General features: G+C 40.3%; 1 long non-coding RNA gene across 4 annotated transcripts in view; it reads right to left on the bottom strand.

Moving 5' to 3' along the window:
* Positions 1–16,918: 16,918 nt before the first annotated feature.
* Positions 16,919–22,679, bottom strand: part of LOC108594056 (uncharacterized) — a 533,185-nt gene continuing 527,424 nt past the window's right edge. For all 4 annotated transcript variants that reach the window (XR_013524691.1, XR_013524692.1, XR_013524694.1 and 1 more), the window contains one exon: positions 16,919–18,560. This is a non-coding gene — a long non-coding RNA (uncharacterized LOC108594056). The remainder of the gene's footprint in view (positions 18,561–22,679) is intronic.

Here is a 22,679-nt window from a genome sequence, read left to right as displayed (position 1 = left end):
TTTTAAAGTGATGATTAAGGTGAAATAAAGTCACAGGGTAAGCTCTAATCCAATATGTCTGTCATCCTTATGAGAAAAGAAGATACAGATGAACAGACTAGGGAATGACTACGTGAGGACATGGTGAGAAGGCAGCCATTTGCCCATCAAAGACTGACGCCTCAGAAAAAAACAAACTTGCCAACATCTTGATCTTGAACTTCTAGCTTTGGGAACCTTTGGGAAATAAATTTCTGTTTCATAAGCCGTCCAGTCTGTGGCGTTTTGTGACGGCAGCCTTAGCAAATTAATACCCACATCTGCTAGCAATGGATAAGATAAAGCCTTATAGTTATAAGACTCCAAACTGCTACTGCTCTTGGGAGCTTCAGATCCAAAGACACCCTGCTATGATACTGAGGATGTTGACTAGATATGTAAGCCTTTTCTCTCCAACCCCCTTCCTCCCTAGAAGTAACCTTGCCCCATTTCCTTTAGAATGGTGGCCTCCTAGGATTAAGCCTCTGGAATGTCTCATGCAGCCAGCTACTTCCTCTCCTATGCAATTCTGTCAAAGCAACACCTAATAAAGCTTGTGTGTTACTGTCTCTCATGGTCAGCCCTGAAATTCCTTGAACTCTACCCCACGCTCCCTTTTCTTTAGTTTTTTAAGGTAAAAGGTTAGGTTTTTAATTTGACATCCTTCTGTCCTCCTCCCCTCCCATAATATCCTTTTGTTTTTTCAAGAACAGCTGTTCATACTGTAGATTCCTCTCTGAGCACTGATACAGCTTTATCCCCTAAGTTTTGGCATGCTGTGATTTTATTTTCACTCATCTTAATGTATTTTCTCATCTCCTTTCTGATTTCTTCATTGTTTTAGCAGCATATATTAAAATTCCAAATATTATAAAATTTCTAATTTTCTCCCTGTTAATGATTTCCAACTGCATTCTTTTTTTAATTGCATTTTAGGTTTTGGGGTACATGTGAAGAACATGTAAGATTGTTGCATAGGTACACACATGGCAGTGTGGTTTGCTGCCTTCCTCCCCATCACCTATGTCTGGCATTTCTCCCATGTTATCCCTCCCCGACTCCCCACCCACTGCTGTCCTTCTCCTATTTCCCCCCGACAGACCCCAGTGAGTGATGCTACCCTCCCTGTGTCCATTTGTTCTCATTGTTCAACACCCGCCTATGAGTGAGAACATGCAGTGTTTGATTTCTGTTCTTGTGTCAGTTTGCTGAGAATGAAGGTTTCTAGGCTCATCATGTCTCAACAAAGGACACAAACTCATCGTTTTTTATGGCTGCATAATATTCCATGGTGTATTATGTGCCACATTTTCTCTGTCCAGTCTATCATTGATGGGCATTTGGGTTGGTTCCAAGTCTTTGCTATTGTAAACAGTGCTGCAATGAACATTCGTGTGCATGTGTCCTTATGATAGAACAATCTATAATCTTTCGGATATATACCCAGTCAGAAAACATTTTGTATTATTTCAATCCTTTTAAATTTTGTGAAACTTGTTTTGTTGCCTAACATACGATCTATCCTGGAGAATGTTTCATCTTCACTTAAGGAATATGTGCACCTACTGTTGTTCACTTTATTTGATGTGTTATCATACTAATTACATCTTTATGCTTTCTATACCCATTAATACAGATTTATAAGTATTGCTATAAAGCTTTCTTGTAAATCATATATGAGAAAATGAGACTTTCAAATAAAAACACATTTATATTGTCTTTTATATTTATCTATGTAGTTACTTTTATCTATGCAGTTATGTTCTTTATTTCTTCACATGGATTTGAGTTACTGCTAAATGTGTTTTGTTTCAAACCGAAGGATTCTATTTCTTGTAGGACAGATCTGCTAGTGACAAATTCTGTCATTTATTGCTTATCTTGGAATGTCTTCATTTCTCCTTCATTTTTAAAGGACAGTTTTGCTAGGTGTAAAATTCTCGGTTGACATTCTTTTTGTCATTTTGAAACGTCACTTCCCTGCATTCTGGACTACATGGTTTCTGGAGAAAAATAAGCTGTTCATGTAATTGAGAATTCCTTGTATGTAATGAGTCACTTTTCTCTTGCTGCTTTAAGATTCCCTTTTTTTCTATCTTTTGTTTGACAATGTTTTACATGTGTATCTCTTTATGTTTATCCTAGCTGGACTTCAACAAACCTCCAGGATGTGGAAGGATGTAAATGCATGTTTCTCATACAATTTTGGAATTAAAAACATGATATCTTTAAATGTTCCTTCTGGATCTCTCTCTCTCTATTTTCTGGGATTATCAGTATGTGTATGTTGATGTGTTTGATAGTGTCCCACAGGTTTCTAAGTCTCTTTTCTTTCCTCCATTCCTTTTTTCTTTTTATTCCTCAGACTGGATAATACCATTTAAACTATTAATGTATTTGAGTTCACTGACTATTCCTTCTGTCTTCCAATGTGCTGTTGACCCTTTTTTGAATACTTCATTTCAGTTACAATACTTTAAGCTCCAGAATTTTAATTCTTTATATAGCTATTTATTGATATTCTCTCTTTAGTGAGATACTTTCATATTTTTCTTTATTTCTTTAGACATGGTTTTCTTTAGTTCTTTGACCATATTTAAGATAGCTCATTCATAGTGTTTGCCTAGTAGGCCCGACAGCCAGGCTTTCTCATGGACAATTTTTATTGACTATTTCTTTGTTGCATATATTGTGTCTGGTTTTGTTCTGGTTGGTTTTAGATAAGTAAATCTAATTAATGTTATTTTATCATCTTTGAAAAAAGAATTGATGATGTTCAAAATAAACTTTGAAGATAGTTCACAAGACACAACTGGGCCGGGCATGGTGGCTCATGCCTGTAATCCCAGCACTTTGGAAGGCTGAAGTGGGCAGATCACTTGAGGTCAGGAGTTTGAGACCAGCCTGGCCAACATGGTGAAACCTTGTCTCGACTGAAAATACAAAAATTAGCCAGGTATGGTGCTGCACACCTGTAGTCCCAGCTACTCAGGTGGCTGGGGCAGCAGAATTGCTTGAACCTGGAAAGTGGAGGCATTGCAGTGATCTGAGATTGTGCCACTGCACTCCAGCCTGGGTGCTGCAGTGAGACTCTGTCTCAAAAAACACAACTGTGTGTATGCTGTTTGTTCAATTTCTGTTAGTGCACTGCATCCAAACAACAAAAAGTTAGTGAGCTATCAACAGAGGAAAAATTGTCTTTTTAAGGAAGCATAAGGTGGAGGACACAAACCATGCAAGCTAAGAAGTTAATCTAGTAACTGTAATTCTTTTCCCTCACCCTTTCTCTAAGCCTCCCTCAACTGATCTAATCACTGAACTGAGGCAGGGTTAGGCCATGGGAGGGGTCATGAAGATATATGTGAACCTCACCAATCTGGGATATATTTTTAAAAGATGATGAAGAGGAAAATTCTAGCCTCAGCATCTTCTTTGGGGAATTCCAAAAAAGCCAGTTGTTCTTTCAGAAAAAAGACCTTGATCTAAGTAAGGAGGTGGAGAGTCTCAGAAATCTCCCTGGAGAATTGGGAAATATATAAGAAATAAAGTAGACAGTGTCTCAAAGGGAATAGGCAGGAGCAAGTAGAAGAGGAAGAAAGTAATGAATAATCTCAGCTTCTTATACTCTTTTCTCATTGCTGATTCAGCCCTTCCTTTCCTATTCTCTCTTCCCATCTTCTCTTTCGTTTATCCATTCCAGAAAATTTTGCTGGAAATGGAGAATGTGGCGGTAAGCAAAACCACCTCACTAAATATCAACAACAGCAACAAATCAACCCCTACACCACTAGAACTTACAGACCTTAATTAAATAAACTTTCCTATTTAAAAAGTGCTACAAGGGCATATAAGAGCTTATAACAAACAGATGGCCTAGATTTAATATGTTGGGGGATGGGGGGAGGAGGTTGACAACAGAGTGACTTGCCCAGAGAGCAGAAATGTGGAAGAAAAAGAAGGGATTAATTCAATGAAGCAGGTGAAGTGAACACTTCAGACAGGGGTACTCACCATACATAGGCCAGGAAGAAAGAAACAGATTTCAGTCCAGACTCTAGATTTTCATCTCAGAGCATGTTGGGGGATTGGAGGAAGAGATCTTTGTCACCATGATGCTGGAGTCAGGGGGGGGGTGGGTCTTACTTTCTTCCTTTTGGAAGCCAAATGTCTCTCTATCTTATTGTGACTCTCAGCCCAACTTGGATCACTTTCTGCCACACAGTAGGTCCCAGTGACTGACATCATCTTGAGCACATTATTTCTTCTCTAATGGGGCAGTATACCCGTACTGCCAGTGGCTTCTCCTGATCTCCCGAGCCTAAGGAGCCACAGGAGGTCACATTAACAGTTTTGCTTTAATAAGTCATTGCCATGCAAGCCAAAGGCAATTAGTTCTAAAACTGGGAACTGTCAAGATTAATTCCACTAAACTATATTATGAAACCCAGGCCAAAAAAAAAAAATCATACTACCATTTACACCAGGTGCTCTTTGTTTCATGATGTCATTTACTTCTCAAAGCCAACATTTCAATTACATACTATTGCTATTTTCCTTTTCAGATGAAACAACTAAGCCCAGAGAGGTCTGCGGAGTCACACAGCATCGATGCTAGAGATGGGATTCTATTCTATGACTAAGTTCTTTTCTGGAATCCTACGTGAGTTATGCTTCTGGTACTCTGAACTATATTTTACACTCAAAATTTAACTATTATTATCTCCTACTATTGACAGAGAATCAAGGCAGCAGGCTTTTACAGCTATGATTTCTTTTCTTTTTCTATTTTGTGATCTCTATGTAAATAAAATCTTTTGGCCCTAATAGCTATCCTGGCACTGCCAAACCTCTGATCCATGGGAGACACAGGGAGCCTCTGTCCAGAGCTGTCTCCTCCCAGAAGAGCTAACGAGGAAAAAAGTAACAGAAGGTAACTTGCTGGTTCTAATTACTTTGCCCATGTACATGTCTCAGATCAAATATCATTTTGTTCTCTTTTTCCCCTTTAGGGAGAATTAATTAAGCTCTAATTACACTGACAGAAAAAAATAGAAACTACAATAAAATTATTTTTTTTAAAAAAAGCTATTAACAAGGTCTGAGCACAGAGCTTGTTATAACCTGGGGAATGAGCCTAGTTTGAATTTTATGGCCTTTGCATTTACATTTTTTTATTAAACCTTTTCTTATAATCCTCAATATGTCTTCTTTCCATGGTACAATCATTCTTGGGACTCTGTAGATGTTAAATTAGATACTTGGGGCTCTCTTACTCTCCCTGCATTCAGTAAGAGTATAGCATATCCCATGAGGCAGATTAATCATTTTTTTAACTGATTTATAAGCTGACACCAGTTCTTTTTTTTTTTTTTTTCTATCTGGAATGAAGTCTAACTCACAGAGCCCCTCTGGTTCAGACAAATTAAGCCAATGTTTTCCCTGTTAGAGAAAAAATTAAAAAACTTAGTCCAATCAGTACATCTCACTGCAAAAATGGAGTTCGATTCTTTCTCCCTGTCAAATGGAGTCCAGCCATGCAGACAGGGCTGTGTTGACGTGAAGATGGAAAGAACCTCCCCACTCAGAGAGTGAGAGGTCCTTTTACCCCACAAGATATGCATTACTGACCTGAAGGTCAGAGCTTCAAAGATAAACTATCCCAGGAGGAGATGTGACCTGCCGCTGAGTAACACGATGCAGGGCAGAATCACACCTCAAACGTAGACTTTGGACCTGTCCAGCAGTTTCCCTGCCAACGTGGCTGGCCCACCTGGGTAAGGTGTTTAGAATTCAGGTTCTCATCTCAAGTCTAGGTCTACTGAATCAGAACCTCTATGAGTGGGATCCTTGAATCTGCATTTCTCAAAGCCCTCAGAGAGATTCTGATGACTAGCAAGGCAGAGGAGTCATCTGATTAAGAGTAGCTGTAAAACACTAATTTTCAGAGAAAGGGAATGCACTAGGTATTCCAAAGAGCAGAGAAGAATGAGACATACTCCCAAGAGAAGACTGGAGATTCTAACCAAGGTTGCTTCCTAAAGGGGAATTTCTCTGGAATCTTTACATTGGTCTTAAAAACTGATATAATTGGTAGAAGATGGCCGAAAGGAAGCTTCTCTGGAGTGCAGAGCCGACTGAGTGAGACACAGAACCAGAGCGATAGCTGCATCTCCAAGCGAGGTACCAGATTTGTTCCAAAGGGACTATTTGAACAGTGGGATTAACCCAATAAAAGGCAGCAAAAGCAGCCCAAAGGGGGCAAGCTGAGGCAAGGTGGGGCACTGCCCCACCTGGAAAGTGTATCTGGCACAGAGGATCGGGGGGCATCATCTCCTTGGTACTCCAAATCAGATACAGCGATTCACTCTGAGACTTTGGCAGCACGTAGCCCAAGAAAACGCCACTTGGCTAAGAACCACCCTGAGTTACAGACCTGGGTGACAGCCCAGGCTGCCGTCCCTGGCCAGACCAGTGCCTTGTCAGTGCAGACTAGGTGGGGACTTGGACAAACACCGAGAAAACTTGCGGAAAGGAACTGCTCGTCCCACAGAAGGGAGAGTTGAAAGTGGGGAGAAAGATATGGCCAGACGGGCCCTACCTCCACAAGATCCAGCAACCAGAATTCCTCTCCCTGTTAACTGTGAAACCAGGAGAGTGTCACTGTTAACACATCAGATGGAGCTCCATCCGGGAGCAGCAGGCTCCACAGAAGGAAAGAAGCCCTCTATTGGGAAGGTGAGGCTAATCTGACTGGCATAAGCAGAAACCAGGTGAAGAATAAACAGCAGTCTGGTTGAGACTGAGGCAGCCCAGCAGCGCCTCCACAGGCAGACAATGGACAGACTGTCTCAAGTGGAACACTGACACCCGCATTAAAAAAAAAAGCCTCGTACAGGAGAAATAACCCCAACTTTAACAGAAAAGATGTCCACTCAGCGATCCCACCCAAAATCACCAACTTCAAAGAGCAAAGATAGATAAATCCACAGAGATGGGAAAAAACCAGCACAAAAAGGAAGAAAACATCAAAGTCCAGAACGCCTCTCCTCCCCAGAGAGATCACAATGACTCACCAGGAGGGCAACAAAACAGGTCAGAAAATGATTCTGATGAGCCGACAGAAGCAGGCTTCAGAAGGTGGGTAATGACAAATTTCTCTGAGCTAAAAGAACATGTTTTAACCCAATGCAAAGAAACTAAGAAGCTTGAAAAAAAATAGACAAAATGCTAACTAGAATAACCAGCCTAGAGAAGAACATAAACGACTTGATGAAGCTGAAAAACACAGCATGAGAACTTGGTGAAGCATACACAAGTTTCAATAGCTGAATTGATCAAGCAGAAGAAAGGATATCAGAGATTGAAGATCAACTCAATGAAATAAAAAGAGAAGGCAAGAAAAGAGAAAAAAGAGTGAAAAGAAATGAACAAAGCCTCCAAGAAATATGAGATTATTTGAAAAGACCTAATCTATGCTTGATTGGTGTACCTGAATGTGACGGAGAGAATGAATCCAAGCTGGAAAACACTCTTTAGGATATTATCCAAGAGAACTTCCCCAAGATAGCAAAGCAGGCCAACATTCAAATACAGGAAATACAAAGACCACCACAGATATACTCCTCAAGAAGAGCAACCCCAAGGCACATAATCGTCAGATTCCCCAGGGTTGAAATGAAGGGAAAAAATGCTACGGGCAGCCAGAGAGAAAGGTTGGATCATCCACAAAGGAAAGCCCATCAGACTCACAGCAGATCTTTCAGCAGAAACCCTACAAGCCAGAAGAGAGTGGGGGCCAATATTCAACATCCTTAAAGAAAAGAACTTTCAACCCAGAATCTCATATCCAGCCCAACTAAACTTTATAAGTGAAGGAGAAATAAAATCCTTTACAGACAAGAAATTACTGAGAGATTTCATCACCATCAGACATGCCTTACAAGAGCTCCTGAAGGAAGCACTGAACACACACACACACACACACACACACACACACACACACAACCAGTATCAGCAACTGCAAAAATGAACCAAATGACAAAGACCAATGATGCAATGAGGAAACTGTGTTGACCAATGGGCAAAACAAACAACCAGTAACAAAATGGCAGGACCAAATTCACACATAACAATATTAATGTTAAAAGTAAATGGCCTAAATGCCCCAATCAAAAGACACAGACTGGCAAACTGGGTAAAAAGTCAAGACCCATCAATGTGCTTTATTCAGGAGACCCATCTCACATGCAAAGACACATACAAACTCAAAATAAAGGGATGGAGGAAGATTTACCAAGCAAATGGAGACCAAAAAAAAAAGCAGGGGTTACAATCCTAGTCTCTGATAAAATGGACTTTAAACCAACTAAGATCAAAAGAGAAAAAGAAGGGCATGACATAATGGTGAAAGGATCAATACAACAAGAAGAGCTAACGATCCTAAATATATATGGACCCAATACAGGAGCACCCAGCTACATAAAGCAAGTTCTTGATGAATTACAAAGAGACTTAGACTCCTGAACAATAATAGTGGGAGACTTTAACACTCTACTGTCAACATCAGACAGATCAACGAGACAGAAAAGCAACACGGATATCCAGGACTTGAACACAGACTGGAGCAAGTGGACCTAATAGACAGCTACAGAACTCTCCACCCCAAAGCCACAGAATATACATTCTTCTCAACGCCACATCAAACTTACTCTAAAATTGACCACATAATTGGAAGTAAATCACTCTTCAGCAAATGCAAAAGAATGGAAATCATAACAGTCTCTCAGACCACAGTGCAATCAAATTAGAAGTCAGGAGTAAGAAACTAACTCAGAACTGCACAACTTCCTGGAAACTGAACAACTGGCTCCTGAATGTCGACTGAATAAACAATGAAATGAAGACAGAAATAAAGATGTTCTTTGAAACCAACAAGAATGAAGACACAATGTACCAGAATCTCTGGGACACATTTAAAGCAGTGCCTAGAGGAAAATTTATAGCAACAAATGCCCACATGAGAAGCAAGGAAAGATCTAAAATCAGCACCTTATCATCAAAATTGAAAGAGCTAGAGGAGCAAGATAAAAAAAAAAAAAACCTAGCAGAAGACAAGAAGTAACTAGGATGAGAGCAGAACTGAAGGAGATAGAGACACAAAAAAACCTTCAAAAAATCAATAAATTCAGAAGCTGGTTTTTTGAAAAGATCAACAAAATAGACCACTAGCCAGATTAATAAAAAAGAAAAGAGAGAAGAATCAAATAGATGCAATAAAAACAATAAAGGGGATATCACTACCAATCCCATAGAAATACAAATTACCATCATAGATTACTGCAAACAACTCTATGCACATAAACCACTAAACCTGGAAGAAATGAATAAATTCCTGGACGCTTGCATCCTCCCAAGACTAAATCAAGAAGAAGTTGAAACCCTGAAACCCTGTTATTGTTGAGACCAATAAGAAGAGTCGAAGTTGAGGCAGCAATTAATAGCCTACCAACAAAAAGAAGTCCAGGTCCAGATGGGTTCACAGCCAAATTCTACCAGATGTACAAAGAGGAGCTGGTACCATTCCTTCTGAAACTATTCCAAACAATACAAAAAGAGGGAATCCTCCCCAACTCATTTTATGAGACCAACATCATCCTGATACCAAAACCTGGCAGAGACTCAACAAAAAAGAAAACTTCAGGCCAATATCCATGATGAACATAGATGCAAAAATCTTCAGTAAAATACTGGCAAGCCAATGGCAACAGCACATCATAAAGCTTATCCATCACAATCAAGTAGGCTTCATCACAGGGATGCAAGGCTGGTTCAACATATGCAAGTCCATAAATGTAATCTACCACATAAACAGAACCAAAGACAAAAACCACATGATTATCTCAATAGATGCAGAGAAGGCCTTTGACAAAATTCAACTGCCCTTTATGCTAAAAACTCTCAATAAACTAGCTATCAATGGAACATATAACACAATAATAGCTATTTATGACAAACCCACTGCCAATATCATACTGAATGCACAAAAACTGAAAGCATTTCCTTTGAAATCTGGCACTAGACAAGGATGCCCTCTCTCACCACTCTTATCCAATATAGTACTGTCAGTTTTAGCCAGAGCAATTGGGTAAGAAAAATAAATAAAGGGCATTCAATTAGGAAAGGAGGAAGTCAAATTGTCTCTATTTGCAGATGATATGATTGTATATTTAGAAGACCCCATCATCTCAGCCCAAACTCTCCTTAAGCTGATAAGTAATTTCAGCGAAGTCTCAGGATACAAAATCAATGTGCAAAAATCACAATCATTCCTATACACCAATAACAGACAAATAGCCAAATCAAGAGTGAACTCCCATTCACAATTGCTACAAGAAGAATAAAATACCTAGGAATACAACTGAAAAAGGAGGTCAAGGACCTCTTCAAGGAGAACTACAAATCACTGCTCAAAGAAATAAAAGAAGACACAAACAGATGTTAACACATTCCATGCTCATGGTAAGGAAGAATCAATATCGTGAAAATGGCCATACTGCCTAAAGTAATTTATAGATTTAACACTATCCCCATCAACCCACCAAAGACTTTCTTCACAAAACTGGAAAAAAACACTTTAAACTTCATATGGAACCAAAAAAGAGCCCACATAGCCAAAGCAATCCTAAGAAAAAAAAAAAAAAAAAAAAAAAAAAAAAAACAAAGCTGGAGACATCATGCTGCTAAACTTCAAGCTCTACTACAAGGCTACAGTAATCAAAACAGCATGGTACCAATACCAAAACAGAGCTATAGACCAGTGGAACAGAACAGAACAGAGACCTCCAGAGCAACACCATACATCTACAACCATCTAATTCTTGACAAACCTGACAAAAACAAACGATGGGGAAAGGATCCCATGTTTAATAAATGATGTTGGGAAAATTGGCTACCAATGTGCAGAAAGCAGAAACTGAACCCCTTCCTGACACCTTACACTAAAATTAACTCCTGATGGCTTAAAGATTTAAACATAAGACCGAACACCATAAAAACCCTAGAAGAAAACCTAGGCAAAACCATCCGGGACATAGGCATAGGCAAGGACTTCATGACTAAAACACCAAAAGCAATGGCAACAAAAGCCAAAATAGAAAAATGGATCTAATTATTTTTCAGAGTTTCTGTACTGCAAAAGAAACAATCATTACAGTGAACCAGCAACCAACGGAATGGAAAAAATGATTTGCAATCTACTCATCTGACAATGGGCTAATATCCAGAATCTACAAAGAACTAAAACAGATTTACAAGAAAAAAGCAAACAACCCCATGCAAAAGTGGTCAAAGGATATGAACAGACACTTTTCAAAAGAAGACATACATGAAGCCAACAGACATATGAAAAAATGCTCATCATCACTGGTCATTAGAGAAATGCAAATCAAAACCACATTGAGATACCATCGCACGCCAGTTAGAATGGCAATCATTAAAAAATCTGGAGACGACAGGTGCTGGAGAGGATGTGGAGAAATAGGAACACTTTTACACTGTTGGTGGGAGTGTAAATTAGTTCAACCATATTGGAAGAGAGTGTGGCAATTCCTCAAGGACCTAGAAATAGAAATTCCATTTGACCCAGCAATCCCATTACTGGGTATATATCCAAAGGATTATAAATTGTTCTATTATAAAGACACAGGCACAGGTATGTTTGTTGTGGCATTGTTTATGATAACAAAGACCTGGGACCAACCCAAATGCCCATTCACGATAGACTGGACAAAGAAAATGTGGCACATATACACCATAGAATACTATGCAGGAATAAAAAGCGATGAATTCGTGTCCTTTGTAGGGACCTGGATGACTATGGAAACCATCATTCTCAGCAAACTGACACAAGAACAGAAAATCAAACACCACATGTTCTCACTCATAGGCAGGTGTTGAACAATGAGAACACATGGATACAGAGACGGGAGCATCACACATTGGGGTCCATTGGGCAGGGTTAGGGGATGGATAGTGAGAGGGAGGGTGGGAAGGGATAACATAGGGAGAAATGTCAGGTGTAGGTGATGGGGGGATGGTGGCAGAAAACCACCTTGCCATGAAGGTACCTATGCAACAATCTTGCATGATCTGCACATATACCCCTGAATCTAAAGTACAATTTAAAACAACTGATATAATTTTGGATTTCATTCTAATGATGACATATACACATATAGACGTATACACACATATACAGAGATACTCTTATACATATTCATATATATATATCTGTGTGTATATATGTAGATGTACAATTGTGTATATATATGTATCTGTTACATTACCTAGAACAGCCCATTCTATAGTCAGAGAACAAATATAGTCTTCTGGGGCTGAATGTGGGGGTTACTTACATCCTGATATGGTTTGGCTATGTTCCCACCCACATCTCATCTTGAATTATAGTTTCCATAATCCCCACATATCATAAGAGGGACCTGCTGGGGGGTAATTATATCATAGGGGCAGTTACTTCCATGCTGTTCTTCTGATAGTGAGTTCTCATGAGATGTGATGCTTTCTATAAGGGGCTTTTCCCCCTTTGCTTGGCCCTTCACTCTCCTGCCTCCATGTGAAGACGGATGTGTTTGTGTCCCCTTCTGCTCAGATTATAAGTATCCTGAGGCCTGCCCAGCCATGCAGACTTATTTACTTTTTCTACTTCTAGATCCTTTCACCATTTCATGGGTATCATTTCTAATTTTCCACACAGGTAAAGTGAGCCTGCATTTGATTTCCACTAAAATCTATTCTCATAAGGTGTTGTTTTATATAGTACACCGTAATAAAGAGTATTTTGGGGAGAAATGCCTGGACGAGGGGCAGTGATATGCTGGATCTGGCTCATACAGGGCCATGAGAGCCAGCCATTAAATTTCCAGGAATTTTGTAATCCAGTTGTTAAGTACAACTATGATTAAATATTATATGTTTGTAATTAAGTTATATAATTAATAAGGGTAGTATCAGAAGCTCATCACTTACTAGTTGTTTTACTACATTTTATTATTACCTATGTCCTTGAAGATATTTATATCTACTGTATTTGTGTTGTAGAAATACAATAAAATTGGCTCAAGCCTGTAATCCCAGCACTTTGGGAGGCCGAGGCGGGTGGATCATGAGGTCAAGAGATCGAGACCATGCCGGTCAACATGGTGAAACCCCATGTCAACTAAAAATACAAAAAAAATTAGCTGGGCATGGTGGCACATGCCTGTAATCCCGGCTACTTGGGAGGCTGAGGCAGGAGAATTGCCTGAACCCAGGAGATGGAGGTTGCAGTGAGCCGAGATCGCGCCATTGCACTCTAGCCTGGGTAACAAGAGCGAAACTCCATCTTAAAAAAAAAAAGAAAAGAAAAGAAATACAGTAAAATGTGCTGCTATTGCTCATCTCTTCCCAATTCTGTGTTTAGAGATTATACATGGGTAACTTGAGAATGGCCATGGTGAGAGTATTTATATCACAGAAATTGGTGAATGCTACACATCTAGTGTTATGCTGATTGCCTGGACTTAAAAATTAATGGATAATATGGTAATAATGCCCATTAAGCTTAAATGTGTCCTGTCTGTAGCCACTACATTGTGAACAGTATAAAAATTGAAGACTTAGGCTGGGCACGGTGGCTCATGCCTGTAATCCCAGCACTTTGGGAGGCTGAGGCGGGTGGATCACGAGGTCAAGAGATCGAGACCACCCTGGTCAACATGGTAAACCCCGTCTCTACTAAAAATACAAAAAATTAGCTGGGCATGGTGGTGCGTGCCTGTAATCCCAGCTACTCAGGAGGCTGAGGCAGAATTGCCTGAACCCAGGAGGCGGAGGTTGCGGTGAGCCGGGATCGTTGCATTCCAGCCATTGCACTCCAGCCTGGGTAACAAGAGCAAAACTCCATCTCAAAAAAAAAAAAAAAAATTGCAGACTTTTTTCAGCATTTAAAAAACTTTTTTTTCTGATTCAGCAGTCATTCACATCATTGACAAATGAGTGAAGTCCTAACATATGTTTTCTTTGTGTTCCTTTTATTCAGTAACATAAAACATTAACCAACATTTATGTGGAATGAATGTTGTTTAATAAAGGCTACAAATAAATATGTGTATTCACGTATGTGGTTAACAAAGGCTACATGTTATATTCAAGTATTTATTTGTAGCCTGATTTTGTCAAATGATGGTTGAATTGCAAACTTAGGTCAGTTATACATATGAGAATTCTGCAAAAACCAAGAAAGTGTTGTGTAAGTATCAATTGGCTATATGACAAAGAACACTGTATAATTTATTATTATCTGTTACATATCCTTTAGGTCAGTAAAGTTTATAAGAAACTTAAGTATGTTTTCTCAGAGACTTGGTTGTTAAACATTTACCAGTCTCCCACAAGAGTTTATAATCACACCAACATAAATACATTAAATAGTAAATGTCCTTTGATATATATACATGCTTTCTCACCTCGTTGGTGGTAATTGTTCTTCTCCTTATCAAGTGCAAAAACTGATAATTCCCTTCATCTCCTGCAAAGTGGTTTGTCATCCCTTTCACTGGAGTACTAGATAATTGTGGGTTACCACCCAAACCTTCATGTCCTTTTCTCCCATCAAGAGCACACTGATCTTTCATTGGTGGCTATATTCCTCTTCAATTCTCAGTCCTATTGTTTGGGTAGATTTAACTCCATTCCCCAGTTACAGGAATTGGCTCTGCAGGCTTAAGCCAATCAATGCCTTCCTGCTCTCTGGCCACAGGGATTGGTGCAGAGTTGAGCACGTGACCCAATATGGGCCAATGAGAGAGACGAAATCTCAAAACTGAAGTTGAAAATATCAAAAGAGATCTATGACTTTTTTCTGGACAATGTATTTTAAGATAGGAAGAACTTTAGCCATTTTATTATCACAGGAAGAGAGCTAAGAGCTGAAGGGGGAGAAACTACCAGAACCCAAGAATGAGGCCAAACACCATAGACATAAACAGAATAGACAACAACCTAGGTCCATAGTAAAATCACTTGAGCTTTTAGATGAAGTGTTACCTGAAACAAGATCTTCCTGGGTTTTAGGTACAAGTATGAATATCTCCTTTTTTTTTAAGGCTCATTTGAGTTGGGTTTTCAGTCATGTGGAACCAAAAATATCCATAACTTTTATATTTGTCGTGACTTCTAAGCTCAGGGGCCTTACTTTCCATTCCAAGTCTAATCAAGCCTTTGGGTAAAACAGGTAATTCCTTCCTTAACAGTGTTTCTTCTCTAGTAAGGTAAAAAAAATTTAACCCCACTACACAAATGCAGTGTTTCTAATAACTTATTGCCAAACAAAATGAACATTCTAGAACTTTAGACCATATTTATTCCATGGCTTCTAGAGCTTGCTAGCACAGGATTATATGCACTACGGGAATATGCATACTTTAGATTGAGAAGTGTGGCACTAAAGTATGAAGCCACCACTTATATTTCAGGAAAAAAAATTTTCAATAATTTGCTTAAATAAGAATCATTGCTTGATCCATGTGTTTTCTATGATCACAGAGTAGGATATTGAAAGAATTAGATGTAGAATGCAGTGGTTTGAAGGAAGTGAAGGGTGATGATAATGATGCGAACAGCAAAAACTTTTAGTAGTTCTTGCAATGTGCCAGGCTGTGTTAAGTGATCTCCATGAATTAATCCTTGCTGCCATCCCCCGTTTACAGGTGGTGAAATGGAAATGCTTAACTTCCTACACCTTGGTTCCTGAGTCTGTGCTCTAACCACAAGGTTGTACTGCTTCTCCACTGTGTGCTTAAGAGAAAGCTGGGAAAATGGAAATGTTGGATCCATTCATAGAAATCGGTGAGTCCAGGTCACAATCTGCTTTGGGGGCTCTGATAGTTGTGGAGTCACAACATTCACAAAAGATGCCTAACTAATGCCAGCAAAGCAGACAAAAGACCGAATGCAATTCATGCTCGAAGAGCACTGGAGTTAGAACTGGAGAGGCATCCAAGAGCTCCATATCCATAGAGCAAGATAAGGCTATTAACAGTCAGGGATCAGAGGGCATGAAGATGTGTATATGTCAACCAGTGGAAAGGGAGGGCTGCAGATACTACCTCAGAATGGAGACTATACAATGAGAGGGCACCAAAGGATGATTTTTTTTAATGTATCAAATAAAGAAAGGTCTCATGGTTAAAGCCTCTGCACTTAGAGAGAGGAGTACTGTACTAAATAGTCATTGTCACAGTAATGCTAAATAAGAAACCATGCCAAGGCTCAGTAGCATCCAACCACAAGCATTCATTTCTTGTTCACAGATTTGTGGGCCAGCTGGGGTTCAGCTGATGTAGGCTCTGCTCTGCTGGAGGCAGCAAGCTGGGTTCAGATCTCTTCAGATGACCTTCTATAAGGTCATCCCGCCTTATGACCCTCTCACACCTTCTTTGGACCAGGAGGCAAGCCAGGACAGGTTTATGTCACAGCACTGACAAAAGTAAGTTGGACCATACCAGCATGTTTCAAGACTCTGCTCATATCTTGTCTGCTAGCATCCTGCTGACCGAAACCAACTCACATGGCCAAGCTCAAAGACACTAGAAACTGTGTGCTGTGAGATACAGCAAGAAGGATAGATTTAGTCCTGATACTATTCTAGAAGGGGAAGTAATTAAGACCAACAATTAAATCTACTCTATTAATCCATTTTGAATTCCCATAAAGGAGTATCTGAGAAGGAGTAATTTAATTAATTTAATTTTATATATTTATTTATTCATTTTTGAGTAGGGTCACTCTGTCACCCAGGTTGGAGTGCAGTGGTGTGATCTTGGCTCACTGCAACCTCCACCTCTCAGGTTAGAGTGAATCTCCTGCCTCGGTCTCCCAAGGAGCTGAGACCACAGATGTTTACCACCATTTTCTATTTTTAGTAGAGATGGGGTTTCACCATGATGGTCAGGCTGGTCTCAAACTCCTGACCTCAAGTGATCTGCCCACCCCAGCTTACAGGTGTGACCCAGTGCACTTGAGCCTGAGACTGGGTATTTTATAAAGAAAAGACATTTATTTGACTCGCAGGTCCACAGACTATACAAGTATGGCACAAGCATCTGCTTCTAGTGAGGTATCAAGAAGCTTTTAATGCAGGTGGAAGGGAAGAGGGAGCAGAGGGGTCACATAGTAAGGGAGGGAGCAAGAGAGAAAGGAGGAGGCTCCAGGCTCTTAAACAACCAGCTCTCATATGAACTGGAGCAAGAACTCACTCATTACTGCAAGGATGGCACCAAGCCATTCATAAGGGATCCAGCCTTATGACCCAATACCTTCCATGAGGCCCTACCTCTAACACTGGAGGCCTCATCTCCACATAAAATTTGACCAGAACACACATTCAAACCATATCATACAGGCCCAAAAGATGAAGAGAATTTGTTTTATAGCAATATAAGGGTCTGCCCTAAAGATAGAAGCAAGGTGTGAGACAGTATCCTTGGCATTGGAGAAGGAGAATGGGGAAGAACCCATCAGCATGATCAGGTGTATGAGAGAATGGTGAGGGAGAGTAGAGGGAGGAAGGCAGAGATGCTTTTTCTTGATAGACATCACCAGATGGGGCATGGCTATTTCTAAGGTAGCTCAGTGGGAAGAATCAAGATTGGGTTGAAATTGTGTTCAGGCCAGTTATAAACTAGTACATATGCAATGGTAAAGGTTATAGATTGATGATTAGGTTTCTTCCCTTCCCGGAAGGATCCTCAGCTCACCTTACTGTGGATCTAACATAGCCAGCCCAAGGGATGATTAAATTTGTGTTCTGTTGTGCTATGTCAGGGTCAGTTTTTAAAGGAAGCATGCAGTGATTCAGAAGGACTATGTTTCCCTGTCAATTTCACCCCTTGCTTCTTGAAGGAACCTCTCTAGTCCTTTCTTGGCCACCAGAGAATGCAGCCATGAACAAAGGTAGATGACCCATCATTTCCCTCAGGAAGTTGTAGATGCAAATTTGCTGAGCGAATTCACCCAGATTAGCTCAGCAAATCTGCACTCACAGCTTTCTAAGCAAAATGATCTTTACTACCTATGTTGGGCTGTCTGAATCTGAAATTACACCCAGTATTCCTTGGTGCTCAGAGCATTATAGTCAGCTTTCACTGGATATCAGAGCTTTACATACAATAAATGTCAACATCTGATACCTTCAAAAAAAAAAAAAAAGAAAGAAAGAAACTCACCAGGTACTGTTTTAGAGCAGTAACTCTCAATCCTGTCTGCGTGTGAGAATCATCTTAGAAGCTATGATATCACAGATGCCCGGGTCCCTCCAGGACTAATTCAATCAGAATCTCAAGGTAGAGGAAGTACCTGGACTTGTTGTTGTTGTTAAGCTCTCCAGTTATTTCCATTGTAGTCAGGTGTGAAAATCACTGCTTTAGACCCTCTCGTTTCATTAGCATGGTGCTGTATTGGTCTGGTGATGTCTCTGACAAAATTCACTGTGAAAATATAAAACATGTTCATGTTCGTTCTGTGTTCATTGAAGAATGGAACTTTCTGTGAAGAGCAACACATCATGCTTCTTTGCTCTAGAAGTTCTGCAACAGTTTTCAGCCAAAAGCAAGGGGGAGGCATGTCTTTTCAATCAAAACATTAATAACCAATAATGATGATGACCATGATGATGAGAAAATGTCGCAACGTCTTGGCCAACCGCACTCAGAGATAGAATGTTGTAAGTTTTTCTTTTTTCCCTTCAGGAATTGTGTGCATTTATTGATATACATGGAAGCTTTTGTTTTACAATCAAGGAATGATGGGGAGCGGATATGTTGCTAGATAAAAGGCCAGCAGGAGAAAACCTTTGACCTGGATGGGACTGCTTGGTGTCTACCTTTTCCTTCTTGGACTGCACATTTCTTGCATGTGCTAGAAGTGAACAAACTACCTTGTCTTAGGGGATTTTTGAGCTCTGGATATTTTCAGAGCTATTTTGGGGACAGATGATAAAATATAAGGTAAAACGGGAGAACCCATTCTCTCTTATGATCTGAGACCTCTGGAGCAGCACTGATCTGAAATAGTCATCCCCATTTCAAAGCTGAGACTAAGATAAAATAAGACATTTGCCCAGCATCACTGAGCATGGAGAGATGGAGCTGGGATTTAAACACAGATCTTCCAAACCACAAATTCTCTGCTGATTTCAAGATAGAAAAACCATAGTATTTTGGGGAACCGGAAATAACAGAGGTATAGAGGCTTTTTTTTTTTAAAATATCTCCATGACATCAGTTTCTCTGGGCACTTAGGGATGGCTCCATGTTGAGACATCACTTCATGTTATTTCAAATACAACAGCAAGCCCTGTGACTTCTCAAGCAACAGACCATTGCTGGGGAAAGAACATGAAAACACTGAGCTCATTTTTGCAACAAAGAATGGAAAGCCTTCCTTGCCAAGATGGTTCATACCTTTTAGTTTTTCCACTGAGGAGTGGAAATAGTAATGGAAGAAGCAGAGATGTAGGGTTTCAACTCCCTGTCTCTACCACCGTTGCTCTTTCGTGGGGCCCAGGGGCTTTCCCCACTCCCCACAGCTGCCTTGGGAATCATCCCTCCAGGAAAGAACAAACATTGCATTCATTTTCCTGCCAGGAAGCTCTTGGATGGGTAGGAGTTTACAGAAGATGGGCAGGTTGGAGAGTTTATTTTCAAAGTTGACCTTAACTTGGAAATCCTCACCCTGAGCGGCAGGGAGCCATCTGGTTGTCTGCTTGCACTCTGCCCTGATTTCTTTCTCATGCTCTGAGTTGGCTTGGTTATATAATTTTACTTTTTATTTTTCCTCTATGTCTCCCAAATGCAGTCTTGGCACATTCTCCTCTATTATAAACCTCATTTTGCCATAATCAGAGGCTAATTAGTTAGACAACCTTAGATTCCACTGCAACACTCTGATCAGTGAACCTGACCTGGTGCCAAGGAAGTCGGTGGACATGCCAGCGGGGCAGAAACACAACTCTCTGCTACAAATATACAGTATATTATCCTAAATTTCTTCGTACATTTCTGAAGAACCAAGAGTGGCAAGGGAGATGGTATCAGGAGATGATATTCCAAAAGGAGAGGCAAGTGTCAGGGAGAAAAAAATAGCTTTTTGATGACAAAGCGAATGGTTCCACATTGCTGAACTACCCAAGAGATTATTCTGCATTATCTGTTACTGGAATGGAGTGTCAAAATATTTCTTTTTTTTTTAAATAGATATATTTTATTGCATTTTAGGTTTTGGGGTACACATGAAGATTGTTGCATAGGTAAATACATGGCAATGTGGTTTGCTGCCTTCTTCCCCATCGCCTATATCTGACATTTCTCCCCATGTTATCCCTCCCCAACTCCCCACCCCCTGCAGTCCCTACCCTTGTTCTCCCCAACAGACCCCAGTGTGTGATGCTCCCCTCCCTGTGTCCATGTGTTCTCATTGTTCAACACCCGCCTATGAGTGAGAACATGCGGTATTTGATTTTCTGTTCTTGTGTCAGTTTGCTGAGAATGATGGTTTCCACATTCATCCATGTCCCTACAAAGGACATGAACTCATCTTTTTTTATGGCTGCATAGTATTCCATGGTGTATATGTGCCACATTTTCCCTGTCCAGTCTATCATCAGTGGGCATTTGGGTTGGTTTCAGGTCTTTGCTATTGTAAACAGTGCTGCAATGGACATTCGTGTGCATGTGTCCTTATAATAGAATGATTTATAATCCTTTGGATGTATACCCAGTAATGGGATTGCTGGGTCAAATGGAATTTCTATTTCCAGGAATCCTTGAGGAATCGCCACACTGTCTTCCACAATGGTTGAGCTAATTTATACTCCCACCAACAGTGTAAAAGTGTTTCTGTTTCTCCACATCCTCTCCAGCATCTGTTGTCTCCAGATATTTTAATGATTGCCATTCTGACTAGCGTGGGATGGTATCTCAATGTAGTGTTGATTTGCATTTCTCTAATGACCAGTGATGATGAGCATTTTTTCATATGTTTCTTGGCCTCATACGCGTCTTCTTTTGTAAAGTGTCCATATCCTTTGCCCACTTTTGAATGGGCTTGTTTGTTTTCTTCTTGTAAATCTGTTTGAGTTCTTTGTAGATTCTGAATATTAGCCTCTTGTCAGATGGGTAGATTGAAAATTTTTTCCCATTCTGTTGGTTGCTGATTTACTCTAATGATTGTTTCTTTTGCTGTGCAGAAGCTGTGGAGTTTAACTAGGTCCCATTCGTCTATTTTGCCTTTTGTTGCCAATGCTTTTGGTGTTTTAGTCATGAAGTCCTTGCCTATGCCTATGCCCTGAATGGTTTTGCCTAGATTTTCTTCTAGGGTTATTATGGTGTTAGGTCTTATGTTGAAGTCTTTAATCCATCTGGAGTTAATTTTAGTGTAAGGTGTCAGGAAGCAGTCCAGTTTCATTTTTAATGAACAAATGTTGACATTAAATTTGATTAAGTGAGCTCAACAGTTAATGAAAAATGGCCCAAATATTTCTTTTTCTCAAACATGTTAAAGGTTGCAAAACTCATATCCATTGAAAATATCTGGCCATGACTTCTCAACTAAGGAAACACCCATCTCCAAAGTTATCTGTGGAAGTCACAGAGCCAATAATGTTTGGCTACTGTGACGTTCATTTGGCTTAATGGTTCCTTCCTGAGAATCTGCTGTCTTTTCCACCTGCCCAAGCTACAAAGGAATTGAAACTGACATACTTCTCCCCACAGGTCACTTTCTTCTCTGTAGATTATGTGAAAAATGAGCCAAATTTCAATTACCTTGTTATGCTCACTCCCCTCACATTGAGGGCCTGTCTCTTTGAGGATCTGTTATCTGCCAAGCACCCCATTTTTTCTTTCAGCCTCATCACTGCTTTCTCGTCTTCCAACCTCCCTCAAAGTTTAGAGGGAGACCTTACTCTGCCCCAGATGTCCCAGGTCCACCCTGCTATGCAGACTCCAGGAATCAGCTCCAGGTCCTAATCCCCTCATTCTCCCCACCCCACTCCCGTCCTAAGTCATAGCCCCTTCTATACAGGCCCCCCTGTTAGAATGCAATGAGAACAAAAATCATCGTCATGGAACAACAATGAAAAAAAACCCCCCAAATTTAATGAAGATTTAACTCTGTCTAGGGCCTCATATGCACTGTAAAGACGTGTAAGTCATGTTTCCTGTTGTCTACTGGGGACAGTCTAACAAGGAACATGCAGTCATACCCAGTGTGCCATTTAAAATCCTTGGCAACACGTATGTCATGAACACCCAAACTGGCTTCAGCACTGGAGCAGACACCTGCAGACTCACTGACCAAGGTAATAGCCTTCTATTTGCAAGATACCGGAAAGTCTTGGGTGAATGGCTGGGATGATACAGGAGGTGAGGAGGGCATTGGAGTGATGGGAGAGCAGGTATTTATCAATCAGAATGGAGGTATTTCAATCTGTAACTATCTTAGATGACCGTGTGAGTGCTCACCAGCTGAGCAACAACCGTGCTGGGACCAAAGCATAGGTGGTAAACCTGTTTGTGCATCTGATACCACCTGGGACACTTGATAAA

Source organism: Callithrix jacchus, chromosome 12 (assembly GCF_049354715.1).
Source record: "Callithrix jacchus isolate 240 chromosome 12, calJac240_pri, whole genome shotgun sequence".
NCBI classification, from domain to species: Eukaryota; Metazoa; Chordata; class Mammalia; order Primates; family Cebidae; genus Callithrix; species Callithrix jacchus.
Note: the sequence above shows the minus strand (reverse complement) of the source record. Positions and strands in the feature narration are given on the sequence as shown.